Genomic DNA, 14053 nt, shown 5'->3' with positions numbered 1-14053 from the left:
AGACCTGAATTCAGAACTGAGTTACGTGGAGGCACAGCTGAGGGCCAGGCTCCCACGGTGCTGGTGTGGAGCATGGCGGAACCTATGAGGGTCTGTGGTGGTGATGCCCTTGTCAATCACAGCAGAGGCAAGGAAACTCTGGGGGCTGGGGGTGATTCCCGGAAGCTCGGCCCAGAGCTTGCTCCACCGAGTTGAAAGCCACCTAATACTTGGTAATTGATCACTTTCCACTTACGTAGTGAGAGTGGATTCTGTTGTCTGCAATTGACCCCTAACCACTGCCCGCTCTGTTCCTGTCCCTGGTGACTTCCTATCCAAGTTCTGTTTCTCTGCCATCCCATCTTTACCAAGAGATTGCTGGGGGTTGATAGTTTTGAGTCACTTAAGTTGTTTCAAAATCTACAGAACGGTCAGGCTTCTGTGGTTGGATGAATAAATAGTGCTAACATCTCTAGCCATTTTTCCTTATACTTTTTCCCCCAAAAAGAGAAGGTAACAAATACTAAGAACAAAAACATAGAAGTGTAGGCATTTGGCCTCCTATGTAGCCTCCTGATATAGCAGGTCATGAGGCTGGCAACCCCAGGGTTTCTCCCCTCTGCTATAAACAGCACTTTTGCGAATTCTTTGTGTGCACACTGCCTTTCCCATGAGAAGGTGGGACCCTCAAGGGGGCAGGAACAGTGTTTCTTTCCCCGCTGTGTGTCCTCACTGCCGAGTATAGTGCCTGACACACAGGGGAACCACAGATGTTTATCACTGAGTAAATCATTGATGAAATCCCCTCTAGGAAGCTCACCTTGAAACAGTTCTTCACTCATTTCTCCCACACACTCCAAAATGTCAACGAAAGTAGTAAAACCAAATCTCTCACGAATCAGATGTGTTTCTTGATTCATATCATGTTTGTTGGTTGTGACATAATTTAAGTGTGAACATAGAGGAATTAGCCTCAAAACACTGAGGAAAACATTTGAACACATCTGAACCTAGAGAGAGAGAAACCTTTCTCAAGTATTAAGTCATTTGTATCTAAAACTTATAGACAGGCTATTTGGACATTCACTAAAGGTCATCACTAGCCCAGTACACATAAGTGTCAATCTTGGACCCAATTAAACCCCAAACCCAGCCTGTTCCCTTCACGGCCTCCGGAACCACCAACATTTGCCTGAAAGTCAGACCCACTAGACACCTTGCCCTTTGACCCCATTCTCAGACCAAAATGCTCCATGAAAACTACCAGGAGTCACACTGAGGTAGATATGTGTGGGCCTGGATACTCGCTACCTGCCTCAGTGCATATGGGATGTTTTCCTACCTCAAAAGTTTTCCTCCTTGACAAAGAAAGTGTTCAACCAATACGTACTTCCAAGGAGTTCCAGCAAAGTGCTAAGCAAGCAATGGCTACAGGAGTTTCCATTGAATAAGAAGGTCTGGGTAGGACACAGGGTACGGCCATGGATGCTGGAGCCAGACTGCCTGGATTTGAATCTTAGCTCTGCTTTTTAACCCTGAACAAATTACTTTGCCTCTCTCTGCCTCAGTTTTCTCACCTGAAAAGGGGAGTGATGATGACAATAGTACCTGAGGATTGTTGTGAAGAGTAAAGGAATCAATACATGTGAGACAGGCCCTGGTATACAATAGGTGCTCAATAAGGGTTTCCTATTATTAGGAGGTAAGATAACTGGTAACCAGAAGTTAGATGTGGTGCTGCTGTGGCTGAGGGAAAAGAAAGTTAGGGACCCACGTTCATGGTCTTGATCTCCTAGAACCGTGGCAAGAATCCCTGCATAGATGGCATGACCCTCCCATGGAGGCTCAGAACGCACGCACAGGGCCGGCCCTGTGGCTTGGTGGTTAAGTGCGCGCGCTGCTATGCTGGCGGCCTGGGTTCGGATCCCGGGTGCGCATCGAGGCACCACTTCTCTGTCCATCCTGAGGCCGAGTCCCACATACAGCAACTAGAAGGGTGTGCAGCTGCGACATACAACTATCTACTGGGGCTTTGGGGGCAAAAAAATAAATAAAATCTTTAAAAAAAAAAAAAAAGAACGCACGCACATCACACAGCAACCATGCGTTGGGCTGGGAGGCACGCCTGTCTGCGCCAGGTAGGGGCTCTCTCAACCTCACCCCTGCCTCTCTCCAGGGGCCATCCGTGAGCAGGGGGCTAGGAGCTGAGAGGTTCGGATAAGCAGAGGTGAGACTATGAGCGGTGGGGCTGGATAACCATGAGCTCCTGTGGTGTGACAAGCCCAGCCTCAGGGGAGACGGAAATTGGGGGGCAGCTCAGGTAACGAGGGTCATAAAGGGCAAGGGGGTGCGGGTTTCTCCTGCACGCCTCTGCGCGTGGAGCCCTGGCAGCTGCTGAGCAGGAGAGAGGCTTGAGGAGCGAGGTGTCGGGACAATCGCCCCGGAATCATTTGGCCGGGGGGTGGGGGTGGGGGCCCTAACCGAGAAGCCCTCCAGCTCAGGAACGTGGTTTGCGGGCACATAGGTGCAGAGCCGCAGGCACCTGTCCCCACGGGCCGCGTGTGCCCATCCCAGACCCTCGGCCGGTGACACGGCCCGCTGGGGGCGTCTCTGTGTGAGCAAACGGCTGCATTCCGAGGAGCCGGTCCCGGCCCGGCGCAGGCACAGGCACCCTTGGAGAACAGGCGAGAGCGGTCCTCCCGCGCTGGGCGCGCCCCTGGCGGCGGAGCCGCTCCCTCCCCGCGCCCCGCTCCCTCGGGGCCAGAGGGCCGCCCATTCCCACCCAATGGTTGTTTGGCCTTGCCTCGAGGACGGATAGGGCTATATTTCTCCTCCCGGCCACAAATGCTTGGGGGTGCGGGCGAGGATGTATGCCCATAAAATTTATTTCGAGCAAGGTATCTACCAGGAGCCTTAATCTGATGAGTATTCAAGAGAGAATATATTAAGACTAATGTATGCAGGGAAGGGCGGGCGGGGAGCCGAGACAGCATCACGTCAAGGATCAACATTAAAAGCAGACAAGCCATTTCAGCCTCCGGCTTGCAGGGGATGCTTCCCGCCGGGGTCAGGCTGGGCTGCCCAAACTAGGGCTTCTCAGAGAGAGGTCTTGCCACCAAACCTCTGGTTTGGCAAAAATGTAAGGGACATACTAAGGGTGCTTTTTAAGTTAAAAAATACAACCTCCCCCACTGTATTCCACCGTAGACTTAGAGAGAGAGAGAGAGACAGAGCATTTTGTAAAACAATGATAGTGTAGAAACGGTTTAAGAGATCCCTAATATGCCAATAAGAATAGTAAAACCAGGCGTCAAGAACCTGTTATGACTGGCCAGGTCCTGAATGTATATTACCTCAATAATCCACACACCCTGGTCAGAAAGGCATTATTATCCCCACGTTGCAGATGAGGAAATAGAGCCTCGGGGAGGTCAAGCAGAGTGCCCAAGGTCCCACAACACAAGGGGAGAATCAGGATTTGAACCAACAGTCTGTGCCTAAGGTGGGCTAACCTAACCTGAGAGCTGGAGGGGTCTGAGACATCACCTCACCTGGCTGGCTGGCTCTCCCCTGTCATTTTATGGAGGGGGGATGGAGGCGGAGAGAGAGTCTCAGAGCTGTTCCGTGTACAGTGACGAGCGAGTAGATGAGCCACTGGCCTCCTGTGCTCCCTAAAAATTGGGCAAATGGAAATGTCTGGGGCACAGACTTACATCCTTCAGGCAGAGTATGCACGCGTTGTAGGGGACGGACACCTACTGCTCAGGGGAGGGCTGGAGGCAGGAACCCCTGACCCCTGATCCCTCCACCCAGCTGTGAGGTGCCAGCTTATTGATGGCATCTGTCAAGTTCAGATTCATCCCTGCCTGCGAGGGGGTGGAGACTTGTGAACGCAGATCCCACACTTCAGGTGACAGCGCTCTCTGTGATTATTTAGATTAGTGTGAAATGTAAGCTATCCAGAAATTTTTCAAAGAACAACCAAGTCTTTATTTTTTTAACCTACAATAAATTATGATTTTTTTTTTTTTTTTTTTTTTTTACAATTTGGAAAGCCTGAACAGGACAGAGGTTATATAAGTCTCCTACTAGAAATAAAATTGTAACCAAAATTTCCAAGGAGCAAGAGGATTTCCAAATCCCTAGTGAACTCCACTTATTTCAGGCAGCATTTGATATCACGAAATTCCACTTTAGAAACTGGAATTTAAGCAGAGTCTTGGAATCACTGAGACAGAATTTGATCTATAAACTCAGTTCTCAATGAGGGGAGTCATTTCATTTAAAATGAAAATTTGTATCTTATCTGCACTTAAGTGTTCTGGCAAGTGATCTGTGGTGATGCTCTCTGCTGGGGCTCTGCAGAGAGTAAACTCAGGCATGAAAAGACAGCAACGTGGCTGGAACAGCCAAGGAATCTGCAGAGATGCTGGACCACACGGCACAACATACTCCCCATCGGCAGGGCCCATCCACCAGAGTCTTCTGTGTCCTGCAGAGTGACATGGCTCAAGGCACAGACTTAAACCCACAGGGAGAGCAGCTGTGTGTACACATACAGACACACTCGCTATCCATGCACTCTCACACAGACTCACAAAGACACATATCCATGCAGTCAGATATACACACATATTCAGACATACTTACAATATACACAAAAACACGCATAACACAGACACACCTACAAATACACACAGATACATAAACACACACAATCACAAATAAACAAAGATACACCCTGAGACATACACAAAGGCACCCACACATACCACATTCAGATAGACACACAGACATACACATATTCACATATACTCAGATATACATATCTAACACACACACATACAAATACTAATATGTATACAAACACACAAACGCCACATATACTTACACACACTCACACATACACACAAATATGTGCACACACACATCCTCATACACAGGCTGAGGCATCGCCATTCTGGAAAAAAAAAGCCAATTCTTCTGAAGTCAAACTCTTGTGGAAAGAAAGCCCACTGAACGCGGGAGCTGTGCAACCCTGGAGCCGTGGGGAAAGTGGGCAGTGAGTGAAATAGAAAGCTAGGAGGAAGGAGAAACATTTTATTCAAACACTTTTTCAGAAAACTTTTGGGGGAATTTGAAAGTTTTCAGTTGTGTTTAGAGTTTATATCTTCAAATCTTTAGGTCTGCCAAATTGTTTACAATAAATCTCAGATCAGAGCCTGATAGACCTGGGTTCAGATCCTGATTCTACCATGTATGTGATCTCAGACAAATTGCTTAACCTCTTTGAGCCTCAGTTTTCTTATCTGTAAAATGGAGATAATAACACCAGTCTCTGGGGGTTGCCGTGTGATCACATCAGATAATGAATATAAAACACCTAGCCCCATGATACCATTGTCCAAGCTCAGTGGCCAGCTCCCTTCTCCATTCTCTCATGGCCAGTCACCAACAGGATGAATTTATATATTTAAAGTGTATCAAAATTATTTCATGCTTCATTATTTCCCAATATAATTTTCCCCTCCTTCACCGCCCTCCCCATACACACAAAACACTCAAAATTCTCCTCCATCCCCTTAGTTCTAAAGCATCTGGAAGACGTACATCCCTTTCTAATCGACACAATCTCAGTATAAACAGCAGATAATGAAACATTACAAGGTTCAGTCTTTTTGGAATAAAGAAAGCTGGCTGATTCTTTCCTCCACAGAATGAGGGCAAATTTGCCAAACCATGGTCCCCTCCCTCCTTGTGAATGGTGAGAACAAGGGGTTGGGGCCACCAACTGCTTGACCTCACTTCACTTTTGCTGTAATATATTCAGGGAAGAGTGGATTGTGTTCAAATTAACATTTGAGGCTTCTAGAATTTTTCTTGGAGACACCTAAATGCCCAATGGAAAAGTGACTATTTCTTATTTGATAAGAAATGGCTAAAAACCCTTTGCCTGTAGCCATAATGGACTTCATCAAGGAAGCTTATAAACCCCCCAACGTGATGCCCAGCCTCAAATCACCTGGAGTACCACAGTGGGGGCACACAGGGCTTATATCTCAGAAGAGCCCATCAGAAAATGGATTCCATTTTAAATCCCCAAATTCCTCCATTAGTGAAGTTTCAGAAAGCTGGGAAATGGAGGACAGCAAAAGGTCTGATGTGGTTTGTGGTGGACCAAATTGCCCACACCCCTCTGTTGATATATAATAAGTATTGAGCATTTTTACTCCCCACTCACGTTTTCTCATTTCCAAGAAACTGCTCTCAAGGAACCTGGGGCCACCATGAAACATTTCACAGATGGTTTGTGTTTGTTTGTTTGATCGATTTTAATTCTTTGACAAATGGTGTTTTCTATCTCTTTGGTCACAGAAGATCAACAAACAAGTCGAGAAAAAAATTTTTTTCCACTAAAGAGACCAACACTAGAACCAACACACTTGACAATGACTCCTAAAATGTACTTAAGAAAGTGCACCTTTCTGGGAAATGAATTAGAATTTCAAATATTTCCATTGGAATCATAATGCTGATGAATACTTTAATATTTTTAAGCCTTTAAATATTTTTTAAATCTTTTTTTAAAATTAAAAAATTTTTAAGTTATTTTGTACCGATAGGAATAATGTTCATTTAGCCACGCTCTGAGACCAGATTAATATTTTGTAAAATTTGGACTTTGATGTGCCACCCTGGAGTCCTTTGACGCATTGCTTTTTAACTGCCTTTTGGACAAATAGATCTGCTTTTTTTGTTTCATAATCTGACTTGACACCTAATGCCCTAGAAAAAGTTTTCCTTCTTTCAGGCTACAGAGCTGGGATCCGTGGGAGATGCTTCCAGAGCTCCCTGTGGGCTTGGCCAGCCTCTCGGGACCCCCAGGAGCACTCCAGCTGGCTTAGGGCAGCTCCATGTGCACAATGGGAACCGTGATCCTGGTCTTTAAGATTGCTCGCACTCTGAACTTTGTCAAGTACTTGCAAATCTGCAAGTTCACTTACTCTTCCCAGAGACCCTGTGAAAAGTGAACCTCTACATTTAAAAAGACTTCCCTTAGGGTACACAGTTGGGGGCCAAATGGGAACTAGAACCTTCTTTTTCTCTGGGACAGATGCTGGGGCTGACTGAAGACCAAGGTTTCCAACAGTGCCCCTAAGGCCACCTCTATCTGGTGGTTTCCCCCCCAAATCCTTTTGCTGGTGACTTCACTCCAGGAGGAAGTAGTTTTCTGAGCTCTGTCTTAAATGACATTCGGCCAATGCATGTTTCCGAAAATACATAATTTTATTTATTTGCTAAGTGTCTTTACTGACTACAAACTGAAAGGAGAAGCCAAATGGGGCTTTAAGGAAACATATACTTAATTGAAATATTATGCAAATGTTTTTCTTGGAATTCTCCATTTCTTCCCCACATGTAGGGGGGAGAAAACAACAGCCAGTGGCAGACATGGCTGCTCCATTACCTAAGGTTCCCCGAGTGAGTAAGAAGGAATTTGGTTTTGAAAAGGCAGGCTGGGGAAATACTCTCAGTAGGGGCTTATGGATTCAGTCTGGGAATGATTAATTCTAAAGTGTATCAATGTAAGGCCACAGGACATACCAAGTATGGCCCCATGTCTGCCTAAACTCATGCCTAAGTTCTGGAATATCCAAGTCCAAGAATTATAATAGAGGTATAGTTAAATTAAAATTAAATTAGTTAAAAGTCCTATTGCTGAATACATATTTCAAAACTAAAACTTTCCAATTCAAAGTCACCACTGCCAATAAAATCCTGTCTTCTGGTCACAACTCCCCCTTTAAGTCACCTTAATAATTGTGACGGAAGGAACTGAGGACTAATTCATCTCCGCAGCCCACATGCAGGGCAAGCCTGAGACCCAGGACACAGTTTTACATGACGAATCACAACTAAATGTGTCTGTTTTTTTTCCCTCCTGGGTCTTTATTTGCCATTTCCCTATTGAAAACAATTCATTTTTACTGAACATTTTATAACTTCCTTTTTTATATTTTTCCTTATTCTAAACCAATGTATCTTGAAGAGACCATAACATAATTTCCCAAAAGGTTTTATAAATTTCTTAAAGAATCTCCATAACCTAGTAGAATAAGCTCATAAACAACACAACTGAAGCACAAAATTCCCATATTAATTCTTTAAAACAAGGAGAAAAGGCACATTGAACTTTGTGGTATTTTGTGATGGCGATGACAGCATTAAACACAGAGATCTGGGCCAGCCACAAAAATACTGGGGAAAGTCTAATTTAAAAAAACTGGCATTACATTTAAGGTAAATCATTTTCTCTATTATAATTATATTCGCTTATATACTTTAAAAATACATCAATCTACACACGTCATATCATCTTATCTAATTTCTAGTTTTTTCTAGTTTGTCTTGACAAATGACTAACACCTAGAAAAAAGTCAGAAAATCCTTCTTATATGAGAAATGATGAATGTAACATTGTCCTTCCCCTCCAGGTCCTATTTGTTTCATTTGGTGATTTGGGGTCCCTTTCAAAATCTCCTTTGTTCTTTTGTCTGCTTAGACAGCTCAAAAATAGTAACTTCTTCAATAAAAGATTAAATTCAAAAATATCCTGGAGACAATTTCGATGTTACCCTTTTAAGGCTGAATTTGGATAACATTTTAATAGGAGTCCCTGTAGTAAATAAAATACACCATGTAAATATGTATTTGTAGGTATAGGGTTATCTTCTAGATTAGATATTGACACAGAATCAGTAATCTTCAGTAGGATATCGAATATTCTCAGTAATTGCAAATAAAACAGAAAATCACATTAAACAAATCCATGAGAGTCTATGGAAATGCTGGAGACACCTCTCTATTTCCACTCCATTTTCACATTTAATCATTGCTAAATCCTCACAATGGATTTTTCTGATGTCTCATTCTGTAGCAATATTCCATATGTTTGGCAACCTCTCCCTCATAAGAAGAAACTTTCAATTAATTTGGCTGCAAGTTTTGTCTCTATTAAGCTATTCCCAGAACCAATCCTTTAACCCTCTAACATTATAATTAAAGCAAATTATACTTTAAAGGCATTTGGGGGTGAGATACGGCAGTAAAACATCTGTGGCTAGACCCAGACTGACGCAGGGGAGAGGGTAGAGAGATCTGAAAAGAAATCCACCAAAATAACAACAGGACTCAGGACTTGCCTCCCGAGACGATTTTCCAGTCCGCCACCAATAATGTTAACCCAAAGTACACTTTCCAAGGGAGAATCAATTCCAATTTTGCCAATTATACCCAACCTGTCCACCCACTCCCACCAACGGTGCCTCAAAATGGTTGCTTTCTGCTCCATTTTGATCAGGGCTCTATAAAATTGAGGCCTCAAAGAGGTAAAACCTCACAGCAGCATCTATTTTTAGCTGATTTCTTCCTACCACAAACAACAACAGCCCAGCTCCAGGGCGGTTTGTGTCCTGGACCCAGAAACTGCCCTTTTCTCCCCAGGCTCCTAGAGAGAGAGTGAGGGGTCTCACCACCCTGCAGCTTGCTGACTGCTCACCCCCAACGAAACCCCTGTGCAGTGAATTCACGCACAAACACATGTTCCTCCCCACAAAGACCACACAAAGGAATGAAGGAAGAGACAGAGGAAGGGAGGGAAGCAGAGAGGGAGAAAGGGAGAAGAGAGAGACAGAAGGAAGACAGACATTGAAGCCAAGATGGAACTTTACTAAAAGCAGTAGATGCCATTTGCCCACATCTGTGTTATGGGCATTGTTAACACTCACTCCAGGAAGGGAGAAAAGGTAAAAAATCATTACAAAACTAAATCTGCACTCCCCACCCCCGCCATCTCCAAACCCAAACCCTATACAGTAACGCATCTGCCGCTTCAGTCCCTCTCCAACCTTGGGTTTCCCAAGGTGATAACAATAGTACTCCTTCCCTCCTCTCATCAGCTAAACTGGTTCCAAGTCTCTATACAGTCCAGAGCTTCTCAGCTCTAATCCCCATAAATTTCCCTAATTGAAAGAAATGACAGGAGGTCCCTCCATCCAACTCCACCAAATCTCCACCATCCACAACTCGTCAATTTGGAGGAGACTAGTTTCCCAGCCAGAGAAACCTACCAAATATCCACCATCCCTGACCAAAACAAGAGGCTCAAAGGAGATTTCCTAACAACGTGATAGAGAGAAAGGGGAGTCCTTGTTCGCTAATTTTCCATCCCTGGGCGACTAGCAGGTGCTACCCTCCCTCCCCTTCCTCCACCCGCCTCCCAGCACGGGTGTCTCTCCAGGTTCTGTCTGCTAATGCGGGGCTAAGTACTCACTAATTGACTGTAGCACAGAGTGAAAGGGCACTAAAATCAGAGGTGAATGGGAAGTTAGGACAATGGAAATATTTAGGACTTGAGGCTGCCTACACCTGGTCAGCGGGGTCATCAGGTCACTGTTCAAAATACAAGACGCCCCTGTGGCCGTGTTTTGTTTACTCAACGGAAAGAAATTGCTTTGCTAGTTGCCCGCCTCCCTCGACCCCCACCTCATCTCTCAAAGGACTCGATTTTTAAAAATGCAGTCGTGTAGGCAGTCTCTAAGACGTCTTGAGGACTCGCGTTGCTCTAATCCCCAGAGCATTCAGCCTACATTCTTGCCTTAACCTCGCTTTGTTTTTGGCGAGTCGGGAGGGAGGTACACCCAGCTCTGCTCTTCCTTCCTTCAACTTCCTGCCGCTCCGGGTTTTATCCTGCCCTGGCTTTGCTAGTAATTCCTCTCCTTCCTGATTTGTTTCACTCTCAGATTCCTTTAGAAGACATTCGCCCTGCCCTCTAAAAAAAAGGTTAAAAAAAAAAATGTCCCATCCTAGAAGAAGCCAACCTCTGAGCGCCTCGGTCCCGGGCCAGCCGCGGCTTCCTGTGCACTGCGGGCGCAAACTGCGGCCCGCGCCATTTCGCCTTCCCGGGGGCACAGTGCCATCAACTCCCTCCCCAGGTCGAATTTAACATATTTCATCGGCTGCCCAGGTAGAGACCTCGTCTCCCAAGCCCGCCACGTTTTGCGCGCTCGTCCAGATTCGCTAAGCCCGGGGAGCAGGGCCGGGAGCGGAGGCTCGAACTCGAGCAGCGCGCGCGGACCCGCTGGCTGCCTCCAGGCTCTGTGCAGGAGGATCCGCTCCCAAAATGGGAGAACCGCTTTGCAAGGGTTAAAAAGTCACGGAAAGACTCGTGCCGCAGGCCTTGGGGTTTAGTTTTGTCTTTGCAAAAGCTTGGGGCGAGATGGGTATGAGGAGAAAGAGAAGTTTCAGCCCGGCCTCCCCTTGCGGGGCGCGCTGTCCGCGCTCGCGCCTACCGCGCCTTTCCCCGCGGAAAAAGCCTCTGCCACCCCTCCAAAGGGGCAGGAAACGGGTCCCAGGCTTGGCCAATCCCAGCTCGCTCAGTAGCGTTCAGGAGAATAAGGCGGCAAAGGTGGATGGGGTGGAAAGGGCCGAGGCGCAGGAATGCTGCAGGCTGTGCGCTGTGGACACAGAGGGCGTCCCTCTCTTGCCCCCTTCGCAACTACGACCTCTACCCCGGGCTTCGGGACGCGGTACGCGCAAAGCTGGCTCTCCCCTAAGGGCCGCCCTGTCCGCACCTGCCTTCACTGGCAAGACCTCAAAAACCCAGGGCGCGCGTCGAGCGAGCGCTCAGCACCATGCGCCCCCCGCAGGTGCGCAGCAAACGCTTGTTGAAGGAATTCATTGTCAATTCCCCGGGCCACCCAGGCCGGCGCTGCCCGCGGGGTGGAGAAGCTCGGCCCCGGTCGCGGCGAGGTCACGCAGGTCGCGCTCCGAGACCCGTAGAGCCGGTCGCGCCCAGCCCCGTCTGGGTCTGGTTTTCGCCAGCCGGGACCGCGACCAAGCGAGGAAACAACTCAAGTTAGGTCCTGCTTCCTCTTCTCAGTCCCGACTTTCCATCTCCCCTGGACACTGGGGACCACTTGATGCAGACCGTCGCCCCTCACTCGCCCCACCTGCTTGCTCCTCCGTCCTGGTTAAACCGTTAATTCGGCGCCCTGAATGCCCTGGGACTGCGGCTTCCCAGGAGGGCTCCTCTCCGTCCTCACTGCCCTCTCTGATCGAGGCAGAAGAACGGAGGAGGCCGGAGCCCGCTAGCCCCTCGGGCGCCCTCGGTCACCCGCCGCTCCAAGTGAGGCGCTGCCGCGGTCACCTGGGTTTCTCCAAATTCCCCTCTGGGTGGTGCGCAGCTCTGGCCCGAGGCTGGAGCGGGATCCTCGCGGGCGGAGAATCTGAATCCCCGACCCGCCAGGCCCGAATCTGCCGGCGGGGACAGCCAGTCTGACCTTTAAAAGTTGGCTCGCGCCTGACAGTATTTTTATGAGCGGGGAAGGACGTTTGTGGTGTCGGGGGCTGCTGTTTGAATTTCTGGATCGGAATCTGACAGAATCTCAATACCCGTCTGTGTGTGTGTGTGTGTGTGTGTGTGTTCACACTTTTTTCCAGCACCACGAGGAGAGGCAGGAATGGAAAGAAGGAGGAATCGCTGCTCCAGAGTTGGAGAGAGCTCCGGGCCCGGGAAACGAGTCCATTCCACCCCGGAAGAAACGGCCTGCGAGAGGAGGATAACGTCGGGGGTGAGGATTCTGACGCGACCGGTGCTGGCAAGTTTACCCCATGCACCCCCCCCAGGAGCCCCAGGAAGGGAAGAAAGGATAATGGGGCGTCCCAGAGATGTCCTTCACCCAGATCCTACCAAATACGCAATCAAATGCCCATTTCCCACAGCGTCGGGGTTTGCAAGAGCTAAGAAGTAGATATTTTAGAAGACAAGGAAGGAACAAGAGACGCCCCAGGCCTGCTCCCCATTCACTACCCGCTGCCTGGAGCGGGCGGGTCGCTCCTTCCTCCCGCCCGGGTCAGCCGGCTCTCCAGCCAGCAATTCCAGGGGCCGCTGGCGTCCTCGTCCTTTCCCTCGGTGCCCCGGGAGACTATGTGGGAGATGGGCCAAAACCGAAGGCAAAGGGCAGCTAACATGCCCACCTCCCTAAATGTCCCACACTGTTCCGAGTCGTCTTGACAGGCAAGAGGGCCAGCAGGACCCAGATGCAGGGGGGAGGGTGGGAGAGGATTGCTGAATTCGGGGAGGAGAGGGCTTTGGAGGAAGCTCAGGAGGCGCTCGCCGCACCCACGCTGCCCGGGGTCGGGCGCCCTGCGGACTCGAACTTTAGCGTTCCCACAGCCCCGAGGGAGGCGGAGAGGTCGACCCGGCAGAGGCAGATGGTGTCCGAAACGAGAAAGATCCGCAACCCTACATCATAGGCCAAGTAGCCAGGACCCACTAGCTTAGGAAGAGGTCCCTTTCTGAACCTATCCACCCGACCCGAAAAAAACACCGAACTCTTTCAAAGGGGCCCTCGGCCGGTGCTGGACATGACCCCGAGGGTGCCGCGTCCTGCAAACAGCGCTCCTGCAGCCCAGAGCAAGGAGCCGGGCGTTTGACTTCCTTAGAAAACACTGCCCCGAGGCGGGAGCGGGGCTGCCCAGCTGAACGGTCCCAGAAGAAGGGGGTGGAGCTCTACTTCTCTGCCCTACGTTGCTCTCAGGCTCGCTCCCAGCCTCCTCTCGCCCGATTCTTCCCGAGCTTCTTGCCCTAGGCTGACGCCCCTTAACCGATCAGACCTCTAGCTTGCCCTGATAAGTCCGAGCCCGACGCGGGACCCATCAGGCCGTAGGAGGAGGGTGACCGCACTAAGGACGAGTCTGCCCAGGAGCGAGCAGTGGCAGGAGGCTGGGGACAGAGTGTGAGGAAGAGGGCTGCCAAGATAGAGAAATTATTACATTACTTGGTGACGTTTTGCTGAAGGGAATGGCCCTCACCCATCCCCAAATAAGCAAAAGAATATTCTGCCGCTGGAACAAACTGGATTCAAACTCCTAAAATGCCCCTAGAGGCCAGGGCACCAGAAGCACCAAGGTTAGCGGATCCCTAGATCTGCGCCCCCAAGTGCTCTATGTGTGGTGGCTCAGAGTGAAGAAGCAGAACATGTGTATGGGGTGGGGAGGAACGACCCCAACC

The 14053-nt window shown here is 48.7% G+C and overlaps 1 protein-coding gene across 1 annotated transcript in view; it reads right to left on the bottom strand.

The window, feature by feature from the left end:
* LHX4 (LIM homeobox 4) overlaps positions 1-14053 on the bottom strand; it is a 44141-nt gene that overhangs the window by 27540 nt on the left and 2548 nt on the right. The window lies entirely within an intron of this gene.

The sequence above is a fragment of the Ceratotherium simum genome, chromosome 2 (genome assembly GCF_057802395.1).
Source record: "Ceratotherium simum simum isolate JZ-2026a chromosome 2, ASM5780239v1, whole genome shotgun sequence".
NCBI lineage: Eukaryota > Metazoa > Chordata > Mammalia > Perissodactyla > Rhinocerotidae > Ceratotherium > Ceratotherium simum.
This window is presented reverse-complemented; position numbering and strand designations above follow the sequence as displayed.